The sequence below is a fragment of the Protomyctophum parallelum genome, assembly GCF_964188405.1.
Source record: "Protomyctophum parallelum genome assembly, chromosome: 12".
In the NCBI taxonomy this organism is placed as follows: domain Eukaryota; kingdom Metazoa; phylum Chordata; class Actinopteri; order Myctophiformes; family Myctophidae; genus Protomyctophum; species Protomyctophum parallelum.
In genome coordinates this window covers 42,427,615-42,446,025 of record NC_139712.1, presented here as the reverse complement: position 1 = coordinate 42,446,025, position 18,411 = coordinate 42,427,615, and the positions used below count along the sequence as shown (strand labels likewise).

General features: G+C 43.5%; 1 protein-coding gene across 13 annotated transcripts in view; it reads left to right on the top strand.

Moving 5' to 3' along the window:
• The window catches only part of kiaa1217 (KIAA1217 ortholog), a 151,729-nt gene that overhangs the window by 61,101 nt on the left and 72,217 nt on the right, over positions 1-18,411 (top strand). The gene's annotated exons all lie outside the window — the stretch shown is intronic.

Below are 18,411 nucleotides of genomic sequence, written 5' to 3'. Positions count from 1 at the left end.
TTAATTCGTTTTTTAAGATCACAGACACGTGCCACACTGCCATATAAAGAAGATATTAGCTTATTGTTAAAAGAAAAAGGAAAAAATAATTGGCCATTTATGGTGCTGTTGCCTCTCTGCCTGGATCCATTGGATTTTTGACCTACAGCCGCCCACCGACACACCTACACACGCACACACACACACACACGCACGCACGCACGCACGCACGCACGCACGCACGCACGCACGCACACACACACACACACAAACACAGACACCACACACACACACACACACACACACACACACACACACACACACACACACACACACACACACTCACACTCACACTCACACTCACACTCACACTCACACTCACACTCACACTCACACACACTTCAAAGGAAGGCACTGCGGTGGCCTCTCTCATCAGTGCTGTGGTGAATGGTGAATCTCATGTGGTCTGATAGATAATAGACATCTCGAAGGATACATTTTTTTGTGCGTCTGTATGCTGCGTCTAGAGTTTTGCCATGTTTTAACAAGCATCGCCTATTTTCCAGTCTGTCTGGAGATCACTGATACCCCTGGTGTAGTTGCACTGAGGTTTTTCCACTGTTAAGTAGTTCTGCATCTGGAGAAATGTGGGTCTGCCTGGAAAAATCTAGGCTTATTTCACAGCAATTTATGAATACAAGTGTTCTATGAATTCTCACAGTACATTTAACTGACAGTAATCTGATGTTTTCCTGAGTAAAAGAGACTGACGTCACAAGTATTCTGCATTTGCATTTCGGTATAACGCAAGCCTTTGATACATTTGCTCTACATATAAATCTGTCGAGTTAATTTAACAGTCTTGAGGGCACATTCACACCGAAATCTAATTCTCCCTCAAATGTATAATAATTCTACCTTCAATTGTCAATTGTTAGGGCGCATTCACACCGAACTGGAATTTTACCTATCGGGGTGAATTCTGCCAATGGGAGTGAATGTTATTTTGGATGAAGTCCGCGAATGGCAACAATCTTTTTTTAATTTATTTATTGTACTACAGTTTTTTAGTTCATCATCTAATCCATTCCACAGCTTGACCCCTCTGACCAATATGCACCTCTCTCTGATGTTTGTTCTAGTATTTATTTGTTTGAAAATGGAAGTGCCTCTTAGACTGTAGCGGCTCTCTCTAGGCCAGAACAGCTCTTGGATACAGCTTGGGAGCAGGTGATTTTGTGCCTTATACATTGTTATTGCGGTGTTTAGATCTACTATATCTTTGAGTTTTAGGGTGTTTAATTGAATGAATAATAGGTTGGTTGGTGCAGGAATATTGGCTGGATGGTTGTTTTGTTCTTTGGTTTAGAATAGGTTTAGCTTTATACATTATAGCAATGGTTTTAGATAATTTTGTCCTTAGATTATTTATATGCGGTTTCCAATTAAGTTTACTGTCAATAATTATACCTAAGAATTTATTCTCAAACACGCGTTCAATTTCTACTTTGTTTATCATGATTTTAGCCTCTCTGTTAATTGATCTATTACTGAAAATCATAAATTTATTTTTATTTCTTTAATATTGTAAGCTCATTTTGAACTGTATCCAAGTGCTGATCTAGGTGTTTTCCTGAGCAGCACAGACTAGTGTCGTCAGCAAACAAGACACAGCTCATTTGTTCCAATACATCGCAGACGTCATTTATGTACATAATAAATAGCTTTGGACCCAATACAGAGCCCTGTGGGACTCCATATGTGATTCCTTGCTCTTCAGAATCTACACCATTCATGTGTACAAATTGTGTTCTGTCTCCAAGGTAGCTCCTTAACCATGAGTTTGCAGTTCCTCTTACACCGTATCTTTCCAGTTTTTTCAATAATAGTTCATGATGAATAGTGTCAAAGGCCTTTCTCAGGTCAATGAATACCCCTACTGTATATTGTTTGTCGTCTACTGCTTTCGATATTTGTTCTACTAGATCTATGACTGCCATTGAAGTGGATCTATTTGCCCTGAACCCATATTGATGGTTACTTATTAAGTTATGTTTATCTATAAAACTATCGAGTCTGGCCACAAACAGCTTTTCTAGGATCTTGGAAAATTGTGAGAGCAGAGAGATTGGTCTGTAGTTTGTGAATTGGGATTTTTCGCCGGTTTTGAATATTGGAATGACTTTTGCCGTTTTCATTTTGCTAGGGAAGATGCCTGTTAGGAAGGATTGGTTACATATATATGTGAGTGGTGTTACTATGGTGTTTATAATATCCTTGACAAGCATCATATCAATATCTGTATTGTCTGTTGATTTTTTATTTTGGAATTCTTTCACTATTTCTATGACTTCCTTTTCATGTACACACCTAATGAATATAGAGTATGGATTTTGTTTAATATTTCTTTCATTTAAAAGTAGTATCTCTCGGCTCCACAATCTCTTTTGCTAAGTTAGGTCCTATGTTTACAAATAAGTTGTTAAATTCATTGGCTATTTCATTTGTTTTATTTAGTATTACATTATCTTTAATTAATTGGTTTGGGTATTCTGCTTTTGCTTTACCTTTTTTAATTATACGATTTAATATTTTCCAAGTCCCTTGTATATTGTTTCTGTGATATTCTAATTGTTTATGATAATACTCCTTCTTTTGTATCCTTATAATACTTAGTAATTTATTTTTGTATGTTTTATATCTATTTTCTGCATCCTTCGTTCTGTGTTTCATGAATAGTCTATATAGTACGTTTTTCTTTTTGCATGCATTCTCTAGGCCTTTTGTGATCCATGGTTTATCCTGTCTGTTCTTATTTTTTTCTATGTTTTTAGTGGACAGTGTTTATCATATAGTTTAAGTAGGATGGACAAAAAGGCCTCATAGGCTTGGTCTGGGTCCTCAGTGGCATATACCTCATTCCAAGACTGTGTGTCACAGTTATTATTTAAATTATTAAAGAAGTTATTATCAGGGTCTATATCATTTTCAAAATCATGCATCTTGTATTCCATGGGGTTGAAGTTTTTCAGATTTAACTTTTCATAGTTAGTGTTCGTTGTATGTTTGTAGTCAACCCCACAATATTCGTTAACAGTTGATTTAAATGTGTGGTCATCGATATCCCAGAAGGGGAACAGGTAATCTTCCTTATTTTGTGTCATTATTATGGGCAAGGCAGTCCTTTTCTAAAGTAGGCACGCAAATGCACACACATAATCTCCCATGAAGCCAATTAGCCCACCGCACTCCTCGAGAGAATATAGGTAAGCAGATCGGAGAGTAGCGCCTCGTCAGAAAGACAGATGAGCAATGCCACCCATGACCCCCCCCCCCCCTTCCAGAGCGCCCAAATATCATCTGTCATCATCTCATAACGCTTTGACAATGTTAACGGCGTCTCACAAGTTTTTCTCCCAGTGCGTCACTCTTTGCTGATGTTGCAGGATGTCAATTCCTCTCAAAAAAGGGGGGCAGGGGAAACTGTTATTAAGTGTAAGGCAATGCCTTCGCTGCCTGTTTAATTCAGCCAAAGCTATTTGAGTAAGTGCTAGCATATGAGGCTCAGTGATTTTGGCAGTGCTATTGTGAGTGAACGTGCACGGTAGCCACCTCGACACATGCCTCCATTAAGTGGCATTATAAAACTGTTACGTTTACGTCTCGGGCACTTGAATGACCTGGCTAGACCGCTCATTTGCGTCACACACGTCCAAGCCCAGGGGACCGTGTCTAGGTTATATTATGTTGAGATCAAGCACTCCACTGGGCCATATGCAGGTCTAGGGGGCTGTCGAGGTGGTTGATGATTGTCATGGGACATTGCGCTCGGTGGAAACACACACCTGGGCCAGTGGCATGTGGCCGAGTAGCGCTGAGGTTAGTATGGGGGAGGGGAGGGACTAGCCAGGTGTTGCTCTCTCTTTGGAGAAGCTGTCTGTAGTGTGTTGTGGTCCATCAACGGGGCACTGGGCTCTCAACGAACTTGGTTGGCAAATATCACCTCTCGCTGACCCTCGGGGGGGGTTTGATCAAACCTTGTTATAGACCACAGTGCGTTTTTGTTTGTGGGGGCTAGGTTTTAGGCCTGATTAAATGCTCCCTTTGTTTGAAGTTAAGTCAAGGCACGTGTGTGTGTGTGTGTGTGTGTGTGTGTGTGTGTGTGTGTGTGTGTGCGTGCGTGTGCGTGTGTGTGCGTGTGCGTGCGTGCATAAAGACGGATAAAGTAATTAGCCTAGTTATGAAAGGAATGCTACGTTTTAAAGGAATGTAAAAATGTAGAATAGGAACTGATTTCCGGGCTCCCACAGTCACAAGCTGGTTGACCTGACCTCGGGGTCACCTCAGGACGTGTCATATTTGTACAGTAAGTGCATTAGAGATCATCCTGAGCAGATTGAAGATTATGTAACCAACGGAATTCAAACCCTGGTCCCCCGCATGCATGGGAAAAACATCTGTCACACAGTCAAAGGGGAATCCCTCTGGCCAATTGGGAGATATTATGACATTTCTGGTCTAATAGGTCGGACTACTGTGCTAACACCTATTGACATAGCAGTGGGACATGGGAATCTGCCAATCTGACTGGCCCCACTGATCTGCTAGATCCATTTCTGGCCAGTTCCCACAGTTCGTGTGGGTCTGTGGTGTGTCATTTGGGCCAGAAATGTTACTCTAAAAAGGGTGGGAATGATGAGGCGTAATCATCATCGCACATAATCACAACATTAATAATTGTCTGGCTACAGTGCAACAGTGTGAACAGAGCAGACGATAACCCATTTACCATTTCACAAAGACTGTAGTCCTTTTCTTTTTACGTACCTCTTGGATGTGGCGGGTGACATAACTCTCTGTCAGCCGTAGGCCTAATTTGAATGACTAATTACTTTGATGCAGAGAAAAGTGACAGACCAGCATAAAATGGCTTAATAGGGCAGTGATTCTTTGTTCAACTAATAATGATTCATTAGTCCCTTAACTCCCTTTCCCCCCCTCCCTTTCTTATTCTCTTTTCTGAAGCCTTTATTTGCCCGCTCTCATCCAGGCCAGCTCGCTCATGTCCACCGGCTCCCTGGCTATCTGAAACTCTCAGATCTGAACGAACACCTCTAAGGGCAGCCGAAAGAAAGTGGCACAAGTCAAAGCTACCAGATGACCTTTCACACTTTCACTCACTCCTCTCTGCCTTTGCCCACTCACTAACCACTGCTAAAACCTCCTTCTACCACACCAAAATCCAATCCTGTACTTCTAACCCAAGGAAGCTCTTCTCCACTTTCACCTCCCTCCTTAAACCCCCTCCCCCCACTCAACCCTCATCCCTCACTGCTGATGTTTTTGTCAACTACTTCGAGAAGAAGGTTGATGATATCAGCAGCTCCTTTCCTCCCCTCCCACATAAAGTGGCATCTGACTCAACCAACACCAACCCCAACATACCATGCATGTCCTCCTTCTCTCCTCTTTCCCCAGACGAGGTTCTACAACTAGTAACATCCTCTAGACCTACCACTTGTCCTCTTGACCCTGTCCCGTCTCCAATCTTCCAGACCATCGCACCTGATCTGCTCCCCTTCATCACCTCCATCATCAACACCTCAGTAACCTCAGGCTGCGTCCCATCTGCCCTCAAGTCAGCCAGAGTAACACCACTCCTCAAAAAACCAACCCTTGACCCCTCAGATGTCAAGAACTACAGACCGGTATCACTCCTTTCATTTATTTCTAAAACCATTGAACGTGTCGTCTCCAACCAGCTCTCTCTCCATCTCTCACAGAACAACCTGCTGGATCCCAACCAGTCCGGATTCAAGAAGGCCCACTCCACAGAAACTGCCCTGCTGGCAGTCACAGAAGCACTACATGCTGCCCAAGCTGCTTCCCACTCTGCAGTACTGATTCTCCTAGACCTATCAGCAGCATTTGACACAGTGAACCACCAGCTGCTCCTAGAAACCCTAGCGGAGCTAGGCATCGGTGGAACGGCACTAAAGTGGTTCTCCTCCTACCTCACCGATCGGACCTACCAGGTTTCCTGGAAAGGTCTGCTATCATCCCCCCGAACCCTCCAAACTGGGGTCCCACAGGGATCTGTACTTGGTCCCCTCCTTTTCTCACTGTACACTAAATCCCTTGGCACTATCATCTCTGCTCACAATATATCCTATCACTGCTACGCCGATGACACACAACTGTTCCTATCCTTCCCCCCCTCTGCCACTCAGGTGGAAGAGCGCATCACTGCATGCCTGGCTGACATATCACAGTGGATGTCCTCCAACCACCTCAAGCTGAACCCAGACAAGACTGAGCTTCTCTTCTTCCCAGCTAAGTCCTGCCCTATGCGGGAGCTAACTATTTCCGTAGACAACGCCCTGGTAACGTCTGTCCCAACAGCCAGGAATCTTGGTGTTGTCCTGGACAGTCAGCTCTCGTTCAAAGCTCACATCACAGCTGTCACTCGATCATGTAGGTTCACACTCTATAACATACGACGAATTAGACCGTTCCTCACCCAGGAATCAGCCCAGCTCCTAATCCAGACAACAGTCTTGTCAAAACTCGACTATTGTAACTCCCTCCTTACTGGCCTACCAGCATGTGCACTTAAGCCTCTCCAGCTGATCCAAAATGCAGCAGCTCGCTTGGTCTTCAACCAGCCAAAATTCTCACATGTCTCCCCCCTGCTCCGCTCCCTCCACTGGCTCCCGGTCGCTGCCCGCACAGAATACAAAACTCTGATGCTGGCATTCAAAGCAACCAAAGGTATGGCTCCCCCATATCTTACAAGTATGATTGAACCCTACAAACCCTCCCGCGCACTCAGATCAGCCAACGCAGGGAAACTGGAAGTACCCTCACTAAAAACGCCGGGACAACGCTCCACACGTCCCAAACTCTTCTCCCTTCTGGCTCCAAAACTGTGGAATGCACTTCCCATTGCAGTCAGAACTGCAGCATCACTCCCAATCTTCCGCCGTAGCCTGAAAACCCACCTTTTCAGACTCCATCATGGCCCATAGCACTTACCCTAACCCCTTACATAGCATTTCTGTTGGCTTAGATAGCATTTGACACAGACTTATAGCATGTTATGTAGACAGCACTATAATTGTATTGTATATAGTCATAGCACGCCATAGTACATATGTATAGCATAGTAGTGAATATGTATAGTTTATTATGTATAGTGTATGTATAGTTTCATCATATAGATATTCCACTGTTACCTTCTTATCTTACGCATGTTTCATGATAAATGCTTTTATGTGATGTATTCCCATGCTTTTGTTCTTGCCTAAATGTAAGTCGCTCTGGATTAAGAGCGTCTGCTAAATGCCTAAATTGTAAATTGTAAATTGTAAATATTAAAAATTAGTTTCAAGGAACCATTGGTGTTTATATACCGAGTTTGGCTAAAACTGAAACCTAAAATCTCATGGATGCACGAAATGTCTTTTTAATGGCGACGATGCACCGTGTGGTTTAGAGCTCTCTGCTAAATAGGGGGCTTGCAGAGGAAAGGGGAAAGAGCAGGGAAGACATTTCAGTCTCTCTGATGTTGTGGTCTTTTCTTATTGTGCTGTCGGGCAGTGGAGGAAGCTTATGTAAGTCTTCAGCATTAAGCTGGAGCCCTTGCCATAGGCTTGGCTGTGAGACGGGGATTATCCATAGGAAAATCATGCTTTCTGGTCACGTCACGTGGGTGCTAGCGAGATGACGGAAAGGAATATTTGCCATGGCTTTAAATCATTGACGTTATTATTATATTATTTTCTGTAGAGAGCAAACCTCCATTTGGGATACATCAGGAATGTGTGCAGGTTAAAGTTTCACTGGAGCGGGACAGCTATAAAACAAAGTTAGTACAAAGACGCCCTCTAGTCTGATGACAATCAGCCCCCCTCTGCCCCAATCATGCTCTACATCCCTAGTTCTTTTATGGCTTCCACATAGTTCAGTGGCCCCACCTAATCGTTCAGGTCATTTGTCTTGGACCATCTTTCTTTCTTTAGCAGCAAACCAAACGTTCCCCGGCCACCCACAACCGAAGAGGGAGGAGGGACAAACACAGGCACTGTTTAGAGACCCTTCAGCCTCTATTAACTCCCCTCTCCCCCTTCTCTGTTCTCACAAAGTAAACATCAGTTAACTTACTCCTCTCCTCCTCCTCCTCCTCCCAATACTCAAGCCTTTAGTTTGACATGTCTGCTCTGTATGATCCACATGGAGGTGACTGTGTCTCTACACACAAACATAAATTCTATACCATATGGAACTTTCTTCTATCCACCAAACCACAGATACAGTAGCTCAGTTTGTAGCCCTCGTCTGGGCAAATAGATGAAGTTGAGAGAGAGAGAGAGAGAGAGAGAGAGAGAGAGAGAGATTAAGCAAGAACCGCCCACCTCATATTGCATAAAATTGTGTTACAGATTAAACTTTTTCATACATTTCATAGCATAGACTTGTTTGACAATACTATAAACAGTGTTCCTAATGTTTTTTAACCACTTAAACCCTCAACATTTAGTAAACTTGACCGTTGGCTCTGTACTTGGTCTGCTTTTTTCTCCTCTACACCAAAACTAGCTCTTGCCAAAGAAATCTACTATGTTTAGCTAAAGCTCTCCTCAGATTAGGGATGCTAGGATGCAGGTGGTTAATGTAAAAAAGATCCTATCACACAAAGTTTTAGCGGCCCCCCTGTAGTAACTCTGAGGACCCCCTAGGGGTCCCGGACCCCCTGTTGAAGACCCCTGTTCTAGGGTGACAAGTGATGGGATGGTTAGGGGGGAATGAAAAAACAATGTTTTTGCGAATGCAGTGAGCACTAACTATGAGACCCTGCAGATCATGTCTGTGTGTGTGTCTGTGTGTCTGTCCCGCTGTGACACCACCCGCCCGCCACCAGAGGGCGCAGCTGTAGCACACACACCCACACACACACATGGCGCAGCTGTAGCACACACACACACACACACACACACACACACACACACACACACACACAACCACACACACAACCACACACACACACGAGCTGCGTTCGCTTCCCGCGTTTGCGCGTCTTACTTGTTTTTATTTTAGACCTAATTGATGAGCAGGTCAAAATTGTATTAAATAATCTCTTGAAGTGTTGCTCTGTGCCAAACATAATAGCAAGCATAATTGGATGTCCATTTGCTTTCGTCATTCTTTATCCCACTTTCGAAGTACTTGGGGGTTGCTCTGTCCTCATGAAGAGGCATTAATTAAGGAAACTCAAGAGTTTGAATCTTAAAGCCGGATAATCCCAACAAATATGGATGAGAGCTGTGCCCTTCCTATCCTATGGCTAGTCAGTTTCTTTCCTCAGATGTCGGCTTTTTCGCATATCTGCACTGGCCACTCGCTAATGAGTCATTATCGTTTACGGGATTGTATAATTATCCATCTGCCTGACGGGCTCAGTAAGGCCAGTTAGTCTGCGTCAAGTAATTTCCTTCCCAAAAGTGTTCTGCGAAGCTGGACCTGCAGGAAGTTTGTATTAAGCTGAGCTATTCTCGGCCACTCCAAGCCACCTGAGCTCTGGTGTTGTGTAGAACGTTTTGAGGAGAAACCTGTCTACTGTCTCGGTATGGTCCGTTTGGTCTGTTTTGAGAGCTCCTTCCTGCACTGCAGCTGATGAATAACAGGCAGGAATCATTGTAAATTACTGGACTATATCCCAAGGAAAGCGCTTTAATGAGCTTGCTACAAAACCATTTCAAGGTGCAGCGTAACCATTAACCAAAAGGTCTGCAGAGAGATGCATAGAGGGAGAGCAAGAGGAGAGGGGGTGTGAGGGACTGTGCATTTCTCCCTTGCTGTGAATCCCCCAAAATTCAAAGTCTCTCTGTGGGGTTGTGCGAGCGTAGTCATGTGTAAATATGTACAAGAGAAAGTGAGACGGGGTGACTGAAAGAGGCAGATAGAGAGAGATGTGTTGAAGTTCAACACATCACATCAACACACCCACAAGTTTTGGTGGGTTGTTTGAAGGCTATGCAGTCACTAACAACTATGCATAAAGTTGGATTATATTAGTGTGTGACACTTCCACATAACACAATAGGACACAGATTCTGTCACGATGACTCAGCAGACACATAAGAATCTGGTGGCACTGCAGTTGTACAAACAATCAGTCAAATAGCGACGTTGACATGTATCATTTACTTCCCAATCCATATCTCTGTGAATACCTCTCTTGGTTTATTTTTAAACGAATACAGGTTTTTTCACTTAAATAATGAGTCGAGGTTTCCAATGACTTTATCTAGAGGCTCCAGATGTTCCAGCAGTAATATAAGCTGTCTTGTAAGACTTGACATTTAGACGTTGGAAAGTATATTTTGACTTTCTATCCTCCCCCCCCACCCCACCCACCTCTGAAATGTTTCCCCCGTTGCTAATAAATGCAAAGTCTACCCATTGTCAGTTTTAGCATTATTTCATGCCAAAATATGCGTTGGCTCTGTTACTTTACCGCAGTCATTAAGAATGCAATGAAGAATGTCACTGACTTATTAGCTGTTGAGCTTCTTGCGGCAAAATCAGAGGACTTGGTGAGACAATTTAGACGGATCTCAGCATTAGGATGCAGTTCAAGATGTGTTGTCACAATTGCAATAGTGAACGAGTTCTATAAATTGTATTGGCCTGTGTTTGCTTTACATGGATTTTCCATTCCCTTTGTGTTCGCACTTTGGAATCCAGGGTTACAGAGCATTCTCTGCACATTTCCATTGCTCTGTATAATAGCCGGAAGAGGGGAAGTGGCCCTTTTGAAAACACAAGCGACTCCGCAAGTGACACAAATACACACACAAACACACAGAGTTCCGTTCCCTTGTGCCCCTTATCACCTTTTCTTAGAGATTTGTTTGGAAAGTTTCCTCCCCATCTGGTTTTCCTTCCAGCAGAGAGAGACATCCTTCCCGACTGACAGCGACACTACAATGCCCAGCTTCATTTCAGCTCCAGCTCCGAGACTGCTGGTGCCAGCGGGCTGCCAGGCACACATGCTAAAACTATTAGGTAGTGGATAGCGGCGGTGAGCCACAGAAGCGTTGCAAATAAAAGTTTCACTGCGTGCATACAGTAGTACATTACTGAAGTAGTGTCATGTTTTCAATGATTTGTGTATCCAACCCAAGGGGTTGACACACAAATTAAGACAATTCTAAATCAATTCACGTTAATGTAAGTTTCCAATAAACAATGGCAGTGCAATATCTTTCTGCCAAGACACTTCAAGGGACACTTCTATTATTAGACACAGACAGATCCCAAGTTGGTGCCTCAATTCAAGCATATACATTTTGAATGAGGAACTAAAGTTTGGCTTAATTATATCTACTTTGTCATAGTAGAAGCAAATCAATAATGCATGCTTCCTTGCTATCGATAGTGCTGTATTACTTTATGATTCGAATCATATGTCTTGAAGAATGTCCTCGAAACATTGACTAACTCAGGGGTTCTCAACCCGTGGGTCGCGACCCCTAGCAGGGTTTTGCAACTGAATGGCTGGAAAATGGAAATTAAGAGTTTACATAGTACACATAGTACATGCATAAAGGTTTCAGTATTTATTTATAATGTATTTTCTCTTATTAAGGTTATTTTTATAGTCAGTTTGTATTGGGGGTGGAGAGGGGGGACGGGGGGTCGCGAGACGTGGCCAAAGCATTCCCGGGGGTCCCCGACTAAAAACGTTGATAACCCCTGGACTAACTAATGAGTCAATGCAGAGTTGATCTTATGGGCGTGGGAATTAATTTGTCTTTAAAATTGGAATTTCACAGGGGTTGATTCCCTGTTCCTCAATGAGAGACAAATGGCCAGCTTAGAATCATCCACAGTCATGATATATAATGCTTGAGGGTAGGTCCAGTGTTTTGTGTGAGCGTTTTGTTAATCAGCACCATTAAAAGACTTGTAATTATACAGGCCTTCTTGGTTCTCAATGTAATTACTTTCAAGTATGAATGTGGTTATTGTTATAATTAATGTGAGTTATTATTTATTTTGCCAGGGTTTATGACTATTGCTCTACTGTCCCTAGACTTGTGGTTCTCAAAGTGAGGTCTTGGGACCCCCAGGCGTCCAATGACAGTATGACAATGACTATTCAGATCATCCTAGGTCTCTCCACTGTTATCTCCCCGTCTACAGTATAGAAGACAGTTGTAGACGTCAGTAGTAAATAAAATCTGTATTCTTGTTCTGCACCAAATCTAACAACAATAACTTTTCTGTGAAAGGCAGTCATTGGCAAAACATCTACTCACTACACAGGGGTGCATACTTAGTTTAGACTAGTCATTGGTTAGACATGGGTCTAGACATCTCTCTCTCTCTCTCTCTCTCTCTCTCTCTCTCTCTCTCTCTCTCTCAAATAGCAAGCAGTCGTGCTGATTTCCACGGGGAAACTGCTGTAGTAATGAAATTAATTAAATGAATTATGTTCCAAGCCATACGATACGTCGTTTCTTTGATAACTCCGACATCTCATGTCCTTGGTTTTGCTTCCACTTTGCATTGCATCCGACACAACACTGGACTGACGTATGGTCGCGTGCCATATCTAAACAGAGACGTCAAAGATAGTAGAGAGATGGAAGATAAGGTATACACAGTCCAAGTTGTAGTTTTTTGCTAAACATAGATAGTGGATTGATGGAAGATCGTGTACACTGCCCGAGTTCAGTGCGTTCAGTGCTTGCTCTGACTACAGAGTGACGTAACAAACAAGATGGCGGCGGAGTTATCCCTGAATATTAACCATCTCGTCACCTCGCTCTTTCCCTATAGGCCTACATTTTCATAATTTATTTCTCAAAATGTAGAAATTGCAAGTGACATGGACAATTCTTGCCAGGGACATGTTGGTGTAACCGCTGCCAGATCCAAGAAGCTTGCTACACAAATTTGTTTCACAGCTTATTGGGATCTGGGATCGTGGAAGCAAATTCGATGACGGGGCTGTTCCTTTTTTTTCAAGATACTTGGTAGATGATTGGATGGGACCGTCTGTCTATCACCGTGTGGGCGTGCAAACACAACCAATCATATTGACGTGTCTATATAGCTTCACATCCGGTTTCACACATATCCCGCCCTTAGCTCACGCTGATTGGCTCGAACCGGGAGTGGTTCGGTGTTAGCTGAACTCCCTGAGAGGTCCCAGATGGTTGTGGTGTTGGGGAACATGGTTACCCAATACCGCCACCCATCTGGCAAAGTCAGGTTAATGTTGGTGACCCCTGTATGACAAAAATGTTAACTCCAAACAGACATAGTGATCTTTGGTGCCCCCCAAGGAGGGCCCGCCGGACCCCGGGTTGGGTAAACACAACACATGGACATGGAGTAAGCATGTAAGCAGATACAGTACACTTGCGTGAGGAACATACACATTTGACATTAATTAATTAATTTAATTTCCCCGGCCATAGACAATAGACACAATTCAATTCAATTCAATTCAAAGGGCTTTATTGGCATGAGAAAACATACGTTTACATTGCCAAAGCAGAAAGAACAGTACAACAATACAGCAATACAATCAAAACAAAAACAAAAATGATGTACTTTGTCAGATTCTTCAATAGATCAACTTCTATGTACCAAGATCACTCGATGCAGGTATAGTGCAGGCATATACACAATGATTAGTCTTTACAGTGGTTGTGTTCCATTTGATATCCTTCTCCTATCACAGCAACTCACAAATCTTGCTGCTGTGTTTGCACATTGTTGTACTTCGCCCAGCAGATATGGGAGTTTTTTGTCATTGGTCATGTTTTCAAAATCTCCGTGTGTGGTTGTAATCTGTGGGAAGTATGTGTCTCTGATGTCTTGGTACAATGGACACACTCCATCCCTTTGTTTAACCCCTCGCTAAGTGTTCTCATTTGAACAGCAACAGACATTGTGCCTCATGACCAGGGGGGCAGTCAGACAGATATTTTGTGAAGCCACAAGGAAATCGGGATTTCCTGAAAGTTCATATAATGGCCTGTTGTGGCGCTGTCATTGGGCCCAAAAAAAAACCCATAGCCCCATAGAAGTCCATGTATTTGGGCCCAACTTCACCTAGACTGTATTACCTTAATAAACATGGTCATGAATACTTTCTGCTTCCAGTCACTAGTTTAAAGTCTCAATTCTAATGTCATAATATTCTTTTTGGAAAATTATGGTCCCATTTATTAAAAAAATGACCATAAAGTTGCGCATGTTCTGAGGGGCGTGGCTACCGTTACAGTCTATATACGGGATCCCCCACTCACTCGAGTCAAAATAAAAACCAACAGAGAAGAAGGGGGGAAGTCCCGCCTCGTTGTCTGGGCCAGCCAATGGCCAGCTGGGCCCAAACGGATCTAGAAAGATGGCGATGTACACAAGGAAGGACTGACAGGCTTCATTTTACGTTCATGTTAGACCCGGGGAACGCTTTGTCCATATTTTTTACAGTCTATGCTCATGACTCAAATTGCAGGCTACTCAAAAGTTTGAGTCAATAGTGTTTCTCTGATGTCAGGGTTTTGCAATGCATGCACCTTATTACAGGTTTACAGTATACTATGTACTGTACAATGATGTAGTTCTGTTTGTAGACAATGCACTCTAAAATCTGAGAGTTAGAATTTTGACTTACGGGTCAATTTTGTACACTCAATTATCACTGATATGTGTGTTATGTATCATAGTAATTATGGACTGCAGCCCCTTAAGCTGAATTCTGTGCCACTCTGGCAATCTATGATCACTAATCCGCTTGAGCTCTGGCTGTTTTGTCTGTCTGACACATGCACACACACACGGACATACAAAAACGTGTGAGTGCGCACGTATGATATGCATCGAACCCCGGCCTCTGAGAGCTTTCAACATATTAATGCTAATATATCCCTGATTTATACAGCACTTCAATCATGCTACCTCTCACAATAAAATAATAGCAAAATAATAAATACCTTGCATGCCTCAGTCATCATAATACTTACTTTCATCCTTCTGGGGAGGTACAGGTGTAAAGCTTAACCATGGCATGGTCTCTATAGTTTCCACATGCCTTTCTTCCAGCCTTGTTGCCTGATATCCAAACCAATTTAGCTCTGTTCAGCTGAGAAACAAAATATAAAAAAGAAGAAAAACGACTAAATCTGGATTCCAGGCTACCGGCCTTGTGGGTGAAGTGGACGTGATCTCTGGAGCGTATTTTAACGAGGCTCCACGCAGGAGTCAGGTCTCCATACTGGTCTTTTGAAATGTAAATAGTGTTCCTCATCGTCTATCGCTATCTATCGCTTTAGTGGCTCTACATAGCCAGGGGCAACAGCACATCTCTGAGCCCTGTTTTTTAGGCCTAATTAACACCCAATGAGATGAGAATGGGCCACATTCCTCCCTGTAGTGTATTGAAGGTGCTGGTTTGATTGAAACTTTTAATTCAGGGGAATCCAATTGAGACCAAGGTCTCTTTTTCAATGGCGCCCTGTATACAAACAAAGAACAATTACAGCAATGATTGAAGGCAGTATCTCCCAGTTTAGAAGAGGTTTTTGGTACCTTCAACATAAGCCTATCTTGAGATCTGGTACCATAACTTGAGGTATTGGGTTCTAGCAGCTTTGTCAAATACAGGGGTAGTTTGCCAAGTAGTGCTTTGTAAGTGAACAGAGTATATGTTGTTTCCTTCTAAGTGCCAGTGAAGACCATTCTACTGATGTGTATAGCATGCAGTGATGGGTTCTGTAACTTGCCCCTGTGATAAAGTGAAGTGCACTGTGATAGATTGCATCCAGGGGTTTTAAAATGCTGTCAGTAGCATATATACAAAATATCTCCATAATCAAATATTGGCATGATTGTTGCTTGAATTATCCTCTGTCTATTTTCTTTAGAAAAGCATGATCTATACCAATTTTAGGTTTAAGTTTCTTTGGGGGTGAATAGTCACTTATCGTTTGACCGCCAGGATTAATTAATCTCTATCACGCATTGCCAAGGTTTTATATCCTACGGTTACTAAGAGAGGAGAGGAGAGGAGAGGAGAGGAGAGGAGAGGAGAGGAGAGGAGAGGAGAGGAGAGGAGAGGAGAGGAGAGGAGAGGAGAGGAGAGGAGAGGAGAGGAGAGGAGAGGAGAGGAGAGGAGAGGAGAGGAGAGGAGCAGGCATGAGGAAATGGAGGACGGTAGTAGGAAATGAAGAATGGGAGGATAGAGAAAGAAGACATGAGTGGGGGAAGAAAGGGGTGCTGCTCGTACGGTATGTGTGTGTGTGTGTGTGTGTGTGTGTGTGTGTGTGTGTGACGGCCCTCCCTGCATTACATCACAGATGCCTCAGCACTGATGACATCAATAGTGCTTGAAGGGAAGGGGAGGCCGGGTGCAGGGGATGATGTCATGGACAGCCAATCATCGTCCTCTGTGGCCGGTAGTACTCTGGGCTGCTACAGCGGCAGCTCTCTGAGAAATAATTTCTCCTCCATTAAAGTATTGTGTTTAGGTTTAGGTCTTTGTTTTGTCCCGCCGTAGTTATTTTTAGTCTCGTGGTTAAATGGATTTATTTCAGAGCCTTTCCCTGACATAAAACAAAAGGGTAACCGTAGATGACTCTCCCCCAAAGAGCATAAAGCCCTGTAAATAATGTCCCTGAAGTGATTACAGCAGTATTTAACTAACTCAATAACTCATGAAGAAACTGCTTTGTGGGCTGCATTGCACACATGAATAGGCCACAGTCTCTGCCTTACCTTGTTTGGTATGTGTGTTGTGTTCCCAATGCCAGGCGTCCATTTCAGGCCAGTGAGGCCAAGCTGTGGGAAGTCACCGGCTTTGACTGCTGGGTTCAGGAGCAGGAGTGTTGGTTCTGCATTTCTACAGCACTTTACAATGTGTGTTACATTCATTTCACACAAACGCATTTCACCAACCTGCCGATCGGGAGCAATTCCAGTGAATTGTAGGACACTCGGACACAATGCCAGAAGGAGCCGGAGATTCGAACCGAGAGAACCCTCCTGTTCCCAAACTGCCACTCTACCTCCTGCTGATGCACTGGTCCATGTCTTTTTCCCAGACTACTTCACACATTACACATACATCATACGTAAAGTCCAATCATTTAATTCTGAGAGAGTGAAAATGGACGTGTAAGGAGTGGGTATAGTTCACGTTTTGACTGTCTACATTGACACTGGTTGCGTTAAAGGTATATTCAGTGATTTCACTTAATTCAAATATCACTTATTTTTTTGTTTTGTTGTGATAATCCTCCCTACTATAGAGTGTGCTGACCATATAAGGAGTTCCTCCCTGTCCCCAGTTAACCCCTGGGGGTCAAAAAACCTTAGGTTTCGTTTTTGACTCTCTATCCTGATTGGACGAAAGGCTGGGTCCCAGGCCAAAAACGAAACCTAAGGTTTTTTGAGTGAAATCACTGAATATACCTTTAAAGGTATATTCAGTGATTTCACTTAATTCAAATATCACTTATTTTTTTGTTTTGTTGTGATAATCCTCCCTACTATAGAGTGTGCTGGCCATATAAGGAGTTCCTTCCTGTCCCCAGTTAACCCCTGGGGGTCAAAAAACCTTAGGTTTCGTTTTTGACTCTCTATCCTGATTGGACGAAAGGTTGGGTCCCACAGCCAAAAACGAAACCTAAGGTTTTTTGAGTGAAATCACTGAATATACCTTTAAACATTGCGTGTGAGTGCATTGGCGAAAGGCGCCATATACTGTAAATGCACCATTTACCTTGATGATCTAATCCCGACCCCCGCCTGGCATCCCATGCATTCAGGGGAGGCTAATGTTAACCTTTGTGGTGACTCAGGTTTTCTAAAATATATTTTGTTTTGTTCTTGTTTTTATTTGTATTGTTTTTTTGCAAACACACAGCAGTACAGGCAAGGAATCCACGCAGTTCTTCAGATCAGTGCTTGTGTTTAATGCATTCTGCACTTATTAAGGCACTGCCTCCCCCAGTGTGTGTCTGACCTGGCTAGTGGACATGAATCAGCCTGGCCGTCTCTTGCGCTAGTCTACCACACCGAACCTAATCCCTGTTCCCCTCCTGTCCCCCGTCCCCTGTCCCCTCCTTTACCCACTCCATAATACAGCCCAAGCTTGGACACACACCATCCACACGCACGCACGCACGCATGCACGCACGCACGCACGCGCAGACAGCAGGTTTGGCAGATAAACAGCAGGACAGAGGGACTAGTGTTCTCGGAGTGGCTCCCCCCACCATGAGGCCTATTTCACATCCCTCCACCACCTGCAGCACTTATCAGCAACAGCAGCACTCTCACTTCGCCGGGATTGGAACCCCAAACTTTTGCTGATCAGAGAATAATGCAGCGTCATGCCAGATTCTTCTTTTT